Below are 10,729 nucleotides of genomic sequence, written 5' to 3' on the forward strand. Positions count from 1 at the left end.
AAAAACCATGAAAATTGGTCCAGCAGATCTCGAGTTATAAGTGTTGTAACAAACCGGACTTTGTTTTATATACACTCCTGGAAATGGAAAAAAGAACACATTGACACCGGTGTGTCAGACCCACCATACTTGCTCCGGACACTGCGAGAGGGCTGTACAAGCAATGATCACAAGCACGGCACAGCGGACACACCAGGAACCGCGGTGTTGGCCGTCGAATGGCGCTAGCTGCGCAGCATTTGTGCACCGCCGCCGTCAGTGTCAGCCAGTTTGCCGTGGCATACGGAGCTCCATCGCAGTCTTTAACACTGGTAGCATGCCGCGACAACGTGGACGTGAACCGTATGTGCAGTTGACGGACTTTGAGCGAGGGCGTATAGTGGGCATGCGGGAGGCCGGGTGGACGTACCGCCGAATTGCTCAACACGTGGGGCGTGAGGTCTCCACAGTACATCGATGTTGTCGCCAGTGGTCGGCGGAAGGTGCACGTGCCCGTCGACCTGGGACCGGACCGCAGCGACGCACGGATGCACGCCAAGACCGTAGGATCCTACGCAGTGCCGTAGGGGACCGCACCGCCACTTCCCAGCAAATTAGGGACACTGTTGCTCCTGCGGTATCGGCGAGGACCATTCGCAACCGCCTCCATGAAGCTGGGCTACGGTCCCGCACACCGTTAGGCCGTCTTCCGCTCACGCCCCACCATCGTGCAGCCCGCCTCCAGTGGTGTCGCGACAGGCGTGAATGGAGGGACGAATGGAGACGTGTCGTCTTCAGCGATGAGAGTCGCTTCTGCCTTGGTGCCAATGATGGTCGTATGCGTGTTTGGCGCCGTGCAGGTGAGCGCCACAATCAGGACTGCATACGACCGAGGCACACAGGGCCAACACCCGGCATCATGGTGTGGGGAGCGATCTCCTACACTGGCCGTACACCACTGGTGATCGTCGAGGGGACACTGAATAGTGCACGGTACATCCAAACCGTCATCGAACCCATCGTTCTACCATTCCTAGACCGGCAAGGGAACTTGCTGTTCCAACAGGACAATGCACGTCCGCATGTATCCCGTGCCACCCAACGTGCTCTAGAAGGTGTAAGTCAACTACCCTGGCCAGCAAGATCTCCGGATCTGTCCCCCATTGAGCATGTTTGGGACTGGATGAAGCGTCGTCTCACGCGGTCTGCACGTCCAGCACGAACGCTATGCAGTCCTGATTGTGGCGCTCACCTGCACGGCGCCAAACACGCATACGACCATCATTGGCACCAAGGCAGAAGCGACTCTCATCGCTGAAGACGACACGTCTCCATTCGTCCCTCCATTCACGCCTGTCGCGACACCACTGGAGGCGGGCTGCACGATGTTGGGGTGTGAGCGGAAGACGGCCTAACGGTGTGCGGGACCGTAGCCCAGCTTCATGGAGACGGTTGCGAATGGTCCTCGCCGATACCCCAGGAGCAACAGTGTCCCTAATTTGCTGGGAAGTGGCGGTGCGGTCCCCTACGGCACTGCGTAGGATCCTACGGTCTTGGCGTACATCCGTGCGTCGCTGCGGTCCGGTCCCAGGTCGACGGGCACGTGCACCTTCCGCCGACCACTGGCGACAACATCGATGTACTGTGGAGACCTCACGCCCCACGTGTTGAGCAATTCGGCGGTACGTCCACCCGGCCTCCCGCGTGCCCACTATACGCCCTCGCTCAAAGTCCGTCAACTGCACATACGGTTCACGTCCACGCTGTCACGGCATGCTACCAGTGTTAAAGACTGCGATGGAGCTCCGTATGCCACGGCAAACTGGCTGACACTGACGGCGGCGGTGCACAAATGCTGCGCAGCTAGCGCCATTCGACGGCCAACACCGCGGTTCCTGGTGTGTCCGCTGTGCCGTGCGTGTGATCATTGCTTGTACAGCCATCTCGCAGTGTCCGGAGCAAGTATGGTGGGTCTGACACACCGGTGTCAATGTGTTCTTTTTTCCATTTCCAGAAGTGTAGATTTCTTCTTGGTGTAGTAATTGTACTAGCCAGTAGCATAGTATTCTGTTAGGAAACACATATCAAAATTTGTTAGACATTGTTTTCAGTGTTGCTTATAACAGTGTAATGTTGTGCAGTTTTAATGAAAATGCTCTCCTGGGCGAACTAAAAGCTGGATTTTTCTGAGGAGCAACACGTAGTCAGTGCGGGAGAGGCGAAGGTTCTTTTTTGCAAGGCAATCCCGGCAGGTAGCGGTACATGCGCGGGGAGCCGTTAATCCGACCGCTAAACGGATTCACTTTGTGTAGCGCGGCCAACGCTGCAGAACGGTGCATAAATTATTATGTACATTGTTACTTTAGCGAGTCATCCAGTTAAATATTGTCTCGTTCGTAGTTAAAAAACATTCCTGTCCCTGCTATGTAACTTTCAAGCGATTCCATTACACGCAATTCTGACATTTGAAATACAACGGCGAATCAGCCACACGTGGAATCGGCGAATTCGGTTACAACTTTCCTCTGAAAGTTCTAGAATTTTGTAATGGGAATTTCCAAACACCTTACATAAGGAGGACCGATTCCTATGTGAAGGCTATAGCGCAACGTTGTGAGCTCTCAAGTTGTTAAGAGGAAGGAAGCAAGTTAGCGTTCATCCCTCCAACTTTTTTTTCACCTTTTGTTTTCTAAAAGATTATGAATCTTTCTGCAAAATACACACACACACACACACACACACACACACACACACACACACACACACGTTGGCACTTTATTAGTGGCAACTATTTATTTAAAACTCTTACATTATAGATACGTGTTTCAAAGTTTTACTGACCTTCGAAGTAGTCACCAGCGTTTTGTATAACCCGTTGCAAGCGATGTGGAAGCCGTAGGATACTCCTAGCAGTGCCAGTTGTGTTGACAGTTCGAGCGGCGCGGTCAATTGCGCGACGAATTTGTAGAAGCTCTGAAGGAAATGCCGTTAAGTGTTTCCTTCAGTTTAGAAATCGACTTGAACTTACGAGGACTTAAGTCAGGGGAGTGCAGTAGGTGGTATAGCACTTAGCAGTCCCATCAGTCAAACAAATTAGCTTGGTCGTAGGTTGTGCACCCAAGATACCGCGCTTCTGCTACAGTCGCAGGTTCGAATCCTGCCTCGGCCATGGATGTGTGTGATGTCCTTAGATTAGTTAGGTTTAAGTAGTTCTAGGTTCTAGGGGACTGATGACCTCAGATGTTAAGTCCCATAGTGCTCAGAGCCATTTGAACCAGAATATGGATATTATACATGAGCAAACTGACATTAAACACTGCACGGAAAAAGGGATGAAAACTCAGTTGAGTTAACGAACAATTTCTTCTAGTATACATACCAGCAAATCACTGTTCAAACCATCGATGAGTCCAGAATCTTCTTTGTGATCTTCTGCCCCCTACTTTGACAATCGCTAGTAGAGTTAATGCAACTGTTTTACAGGGAACCATTTTCGTAACGAAACTGTGTGATGTGCGAACCAAATAAACGCCGTCAACCGCCACTGGAGAGCGCTGAGATCGCAAAATCATGTTAGCCAGCTCGTCCACACGGCGACGGCGCCGTCTGACTCTCGTGACGTCAGGGATCCCTTCTGCGTCGGGATTAACGTTTGCGGCCTCGTCGCGTGTGAAGGCGGCTTAAAAGGACAGTGTGCGTCTGAGCCCTTCACATATTGTTCGAAGGTAAGAGCCGTTGTCCGAATTATTTTTGTCATCATTATCTGGCAACTTTAAGAGATGCTGTTCGAATCATGTTCTAACCGTTATTTGGCGCTTTTATACTGAATACCTCGCCTTGGACAATGTGGTAGATTCTAGGATAAAAATTACCCTTGTATATGCTACCAATATTTGATTCATGCTTTCATAGTGAACATAATTATTTTTGCGATGTGTGTTTTAATGTTCCAAGAGAAGGAGTTATACGAGTTATTTTTCTTGTTTGTGGCATCAGCGACTAGCTGTGAGCGTCAGATAAAAATCTTAATTACAGTACGCATATCCGGGTTTTTTAGTAGAGTAAGAGTGAAGCACAATGTTAATGTTTAATTCGTACATCTTTTATTTTGAATTCCTCTTACCACAAGATTGTTAGCAAGCAGCGTTGATACAATAGCAAAACAAACAGTTTTAGCACAAAATAAAATAAAATACATGCACAATTTCATATAGTAACAAAACACAGCCTATGTGGCCAACACACACTGAAAGCTCGCAAGAAGCGTCTGAAGTGCAAATCTCAAGGTATATAGTATAAAACAGTGTTACTTCCACAAGCTTCTGTGAGTCAAACTGAAAAATAGTACAATTTCCACTATTTAGTGCTGACAAATTTAAAGCGTGTTATATTTTTTATGGCTGCAAACTTCTCAAATAGTACAGGAACGAAAGATGTTTATATATTCAAGAACATAAATTCAACAATTTTCAAAAAAACCACATCTCAAGGTTTCTTTATATTTAGCTTTTACAACAAGATAAGTTATTTATGAAGAAGCGAATTATGACTATGGAATGTAAAAATAAATCTTTGTTAGGTGAGCAATGAAGTTTTCTTAGACATCACATACATTAAATTTCGAACATAATCATATGCAAGGGACATTTGTTAAGAATGATACAAATAAAAGAAAACGAGATTACATTTTTCACAGGTACATATTCTATTTTGAATGTAGATGATTTTAAAGTGGAATTTGCAGGGTAACTAATTCTCGTAGAACAACATTATCACGCAGAAACATACAAAAATGTGATGAGATTATTTACAAATTTAGAAAGGTATAAAATATCGTAAATGCACCAGTGTATTGTGTAATTGTGTAGAAAACATGAATCTCATATTTTGAAGCGGGGAACGGGAATAAAAATTACCGAAAAAGAATGTGGGAGCTAAAACTTCGTTTAAGCCAGTTGCCATTAATCTTGGTTTGTTATCAGGGCAGCTGAATAAACCTCATTTTATGCTGTAGCATTTACGTTTCTGCCACCGTACCCAAGTTGCGAAAAGCGTAACATGGTAGCATGGTGCTTAAAAAGTAGAATAGCAGTGCACTGAATTCTTTTCGATAGTTGATTGATTACAGTTAAGCTGCATTCAGACCATTTGTCATTTAGTGATATTTGAAAGAAAAAAAAAACAGTATTTCCTTGTAATTCCAATGCTACCTCAATGCTACTTCAATGCGAGATGCCTTTAATAGGTTCCACAACGAAACATTGTCTCGAAACTTGGTAGAAAATCCGAAGAAATTCTGGTCGTATGTAAGGTACACAAGTGGCAAGACGCAGTCAATACCTTCGCTGAGCAGTGCCGATGGTACTGTTACCGACGACTGTGCCGCTAAAGCGGAGTTATTGAACGCAGTTTTCCGAAATTCCTTCACCAGGGAAGACAAATGGAGTATTCCAGAATTTGAAACACGAACAGCTGCTAGCATGAGTTTCTTAGAAGTAGATACCTTAGGGGTTGCGAAGCAACTCAAATCGCTTGATACGGGCAAGTCTTCAGGTCCAGATTGTATACCGATTAGGTTCCTTTCAGATTACGCTGATACAATAGCTCCCTACTTAGCAATCATATACAACCGCTCGCTCACCGATAGATCTGTACCTACAGATTGGAAAATTGCGCAGGTCGCACCAGTGTTTAAGAAGGGTAGTAGGAGTAATCCATCGAACTACGGACCTATATCACTGACGTCGGTTTGCAGTAGGGTTTTGGAGCATATACTGTATTCAAACATTATGAATCACCTCGAAGGGAACGATCTATTGATACGTAATCAGCATGGTTTCAGAAAACATCGTTCTTGTGCAACGCAGCTAGCTCTTTATTCGCACGAAGTAATGGCCGCTGTCGACAGAGGATCTCAGGTTGATTCCGTATTTCTGGATTTCCGAAAAGTTTTTGAGCGACTTCTAATCAAGCTGCGGGCCTATGGGGTATCGTCTCAGTTGTGCGACTGGATTCGTGATTTCCAGTCAGGAAGGTCGCAGTTCGTAGTAATAGACGGCAAATCATCGAGTAAAACAGAAGTGATATCAGGTGTTCCCCAGGGAAGCGTCTTAGGTTGTTCGCAGATGATGCTCTAATTTACCGTCTAGTAAGGTCATCCGAAGACCAGTATCAGTTGCAAAGCTATTTAGAAAAGATTGCTGTATGGTGTGGCAGGTGGCAGTTGACGCTAAATAACGAAAAGTGTGAGGTGATCCACATAAGTTCCAAAAGAAATCCGTTGGAATTCGATTACTCGATGAATAGTACAATTCTCAAGGCTGTCAATTCAACTAAATACCTGGGTGTTAAAATTACGAACAACTTCAGTTGGAAAGACCACACAGATAATATTGTGGGGAAGGCGAGCCAAAGGTTGCGTTTCATTGGCAGGACACTAAAGAGACAGCTTACACTACACTCGTTCGCCCTCTGTTAGAATATTGCTGCGCGGTGTGGGATCCTTACCAGGCGGGATTGACGGAGGACATCGAAAGGGTGCAAAAAAGGGCAGCTCGTTTTGTATTATCACGTAATAGGGGAGAGAGTGTGGCAGATATGATACGCGAGTTGGGATGGAAGTCATTAAAGCAAAGACGTTTTTCGTCGCGGCGACATCTATTTACGAAATTTCAGTCACCAACTTTCTCTTCCGAATGCGAAAATATTTTGTTGAGCCCAACCTACATAGGTAGGAATGATCATCAAAATAAAATAGGAGAAATCAGAGCTCGAACAAAAAGGTTTAGGTGTTCGTTTTTCCCGCGCGCTGTTTGGGAGTGGAATGATAGAGAGATTGTGGTTCGATGAACCCTCTGCCAAGCACTTAAATGTGAATTGCAGAGTAGTCATGTAGATATAGATGTAGATTAGGTCTTATGTGTTTCTTTTTTTTATTGGGTTCAAGTGGTAAAGTATTTAGTAAGTATTATTACGAACTGCACATATAACAAAAATCACGTTTTAAAAATTTTTAACCTCTTTGTTCCATCTGTCCACACATGTGAACTACAGTTATTTTTTCACTATAAAATAGGCGTATTTTTCCGCGTTCTTGTACTGTGCGACATGTCTGGCCTATACACGCTGCCCCACACTGACAAGTAAGCATGTACACACCACATTTCCTCAGTCCAAGGTCATCCTTAACTGAACCCAACACGTTTCTCAGTTTTGCAGATGGTTGAAAATCCAGTACATCAGCTGGGAAAGCTTGAAGAGTCACATACTTCCCTATGGTTATTATTGCATGTAATAGAATGTTTCAAATTACATACATAATGCAAAAAGTTCATGCATTGTGTTGTATTGTTACCGGATATTAGTTTGTAGGATGGAATTCCATGCCTGTTCCAATTAGTCCGTCAATGCAGGGATGGTTAATGCTGGTTATGGACGACACTGGATTTGTCGTCCTATGATATCCCATGTGTGTTCAATTGGAGACATATCTGGTGATCGAGGTGGCCAAGGCAACATGTCTACACTGTAGAGCATGGTGGGCTTAGAACAGCAGTATGTGGATGCGCGTTACGGTGTTGAAAATACCACCTGGTATCTGTTCATGAATGGCAGCACAACAGGTCGAATCACCAGGCTGAGGTACAAATTTGCAGTCAGGGTGAGTGGAAAAACTACGAGAATGCTTCTTCTGTCATATGAGTAACCGCACCCCAGACCACAACTCTAGGTATCGATCTAGTGTGTCTAGCAGCCAGACATATCGGTTGCAGGCCTTCAACTGGCCTCCCCCTAATCAACAAACGGCCTCCACTATCAACGAATCAGAACCAGCTATCATCGGGAAATGCAACAGTCATCCACCCCGCCCTCCAATGAGTTCTCGCTTGACACCGCTGAAGTCTCAAATGGCGGTGGTTTGCGTTCAATGGAATGCAAGCTACAAGGCGTGTGGCTCGGAGTGTCTTTGAAGTAACCGATTTGTAACAGCTCGATGCGTCACTGTGGTCCGAACTGACGCCCAAATTGCGGCTGAAGGTGCAGTACTACTTGCCAGAGGCACCAGGCTGAGTACGATGGTCTCCTCCCTCGGTATATATTTGCAATCAGTACTATTAGCAAGTTCTGCAAAGACACTGTAGTCCTAAAGACTGCATACGATGCTCTTTTCTCCTCTCACTTGAACTACAGTATTGAAATTTGGGGGGCAACAACCAAAGCTAATCTAGATAAGCTACCCATTCTCCAAAAAAGGGGTCTGAGAATAATCTGTGGAGCAAATTATTGGGAATCTGGTCGCAACTTGTTTCCAAAAACACATACATTCTAAAAGCTATATTGCTTGTGAAAAGACTGCAACCAAACACTTATTCAGATTTCCACCAGTACAATACTAGAAATAAAGGAAGATTTTACATTGGCAGCCACAGAACAACACTTTACGAAAAGGGGCCTCAGTACACAGGTGTAAAATTAGCTAATGCACTGCCTAGTGCAGTCATGGCTCTTTCTACAATTAAACTGAAACATCAGCTTAAGAAATTTTTAGTAAAACACCCTTTCCACACATTAGAAGAGTACCATACTTATATGAAGAACAACAAATGCTTTGTGAAATTATGTGAATAGAAATCACTAAACATCTTATTGCAATTTTGTTGTAATGGCGTATTCAGAAGAATGTGTCTTGCGTATTGTACAAATCACTTTAATCATTACCGTTTTTTTGTACATGTGCAGTGTACCATTCGATGTTGAATAAAGCTATTATTATTATTATTATTATTATTATTATTAAGTCTTTCTGCCGTATCGCAGAAGGAACATCTAGCTTGGCGCAGCCCTGTTACACGACCTCATTGAAACCCAGTGAGGTGTTGATTATGACGTCTTTGTTTCTTAAACGCATTGTTGATAATATCAACCTACCAAGTCCAATCTCCTAGGTAACTCTCGCACATGCCCGTTACAGAGTGTATTTAAAGCAAATCATGGTGAAAAAATTCTCTTCGTTGATGACAGCAATATTATAGTCAGTAAGAAAACAAGAGAACTCCTTGCAGAGAAAGCAAATGAAACTCTCAAGGAAGTTTATGATTGGTCAATAAGCAATAAAGTGACATTGAATATAAAGAAAGGTAATGTCATGAATTTCAGTTTGAAGAGGAAAAATGGCAATGCTAAATTAAATGTAGATGGTACCTCTACAGACTGTGTAACAAATGCAAAATTTCTAGGAATGAATACTGATTCTCAGCCTAAGCGGTGTGAACACACAATGGTACTTGCAAACAGAATGTCATCAGTATGCTTTGCCCTTAGAATCCTATCATCAGTGTGTAACATGCAGTGTCTTTCAGTTACATATTATTCATATGTACATTCAATTCTTAGCTATGGCATTCTTTTTTGGGGAACAAATGCACAAAATATGAACACAATTTTCAAACTCCGGAAAAGAGCCATAAGAATAATAACCAAAAATACTAGTCGAGCTCATTGTAAAGATCTGTTCAAAATACTGGGAATTTTAACTGCTCCATGTGAATACATTTACCAGTCAGTAGTACACATCAAAAATAACATTTGTAATTACTGCACAAACAGCTCTGTCCATGACCATGCAACAAGACATAGACTCAACTTATATTTACCAAGAAAAAATAAACATAAAAGTCAAAATAGCATTTTCTACCAAGGAATAAAGCTGTACAGTAAATTACCAAAAGAAATAAAAGAAATTGCAATAATACACTGACCATGCAACAAGAGATAGATTCAACTTACATTTACCAAGATAAAATAAACATAAAACTCAAAATAGCATTTTCTACCAAGGAATAAAACTGCACAATAAATTACCAAAAGAGATAAAATAAATTGCAATAATACACTTATTTAAAAAGGCGGCTAAAAGTACCTGTTATGCAATACATTTTATACACTGAAGAATTACTTAGATAAAACAGAGTAGGAGTTCGGTAAAAAAGTTTGTTATACAAATAAATAATAATAATGATGATAAAACTTCCAACATTTCTTGTAACACCTTTACACTATGTTTCTTCCTTGTTTTTTCCTTTCAGTAAAAACTTACCCCCAAGCTATGAATTGCACAGTAGTAACACCTCTTCCTCGTTCTCAGCTCAACATCTCACTCTTTATACAGGGATGCTGACTCAGTTTTTCAGGATAGCAAATGGAAAGTTGTGGTACAGAAAATGGACCAGAGATCACCAGTATGTGAAAGTTTGTGTCTTTAGTGAGAGAAGTGTTGTGAAACAATGTGTGTATAGTGTGTGCAGTGACTGATAGTGAGATATGAGTGAACAGTGTGGTATTACATCATTTAATATGTTATTTGTAAAAAAGTATTGCACACCAGGAGCAAATATAATGAATGTCTCTAACTAGAAGTCTGTAAATATGTGTGTATACAAATTGTCATATTTTAAATTGATCTAAACTTGTAAATACTTTGACATGTCCTATATCCATGTAAAAAGAGATCTACGGATGAATAAAGCTGCTACTACTACTACTACTACTACAAACCTGGTTTGCATCGTTATAGGTCGCTACTAGCGCCTTTGTTACTTGACTGGCGCGAAATTTTAACAGACATCATCTTACAGATGTACAAACATGCCTGCCAATTTTCGTTTGTGTCGGACAACTCCTTCTTGGTGCTGCCACTTTTTTCCGTCAGTGTGTTTCATTTGCGTTCGTATTAAGTTTGTTTGTTGGTTTG

The sequence above is a fragment of the Schistocerca serialis genome, chromosome 6 (genome assembly GCF_023864345.2).
Source record: "Schistocerca serialis cubense isolate TAMUIC-IGC-003099 chromosome 6, iqSchSeri2.2, whole genome shotgun sequence".
NCBI lineage: Eukaryota > Metazoa > Arthropoda > Insecta > Orthoptera > Acrididae > Schistocerca > Schistocerca serialis.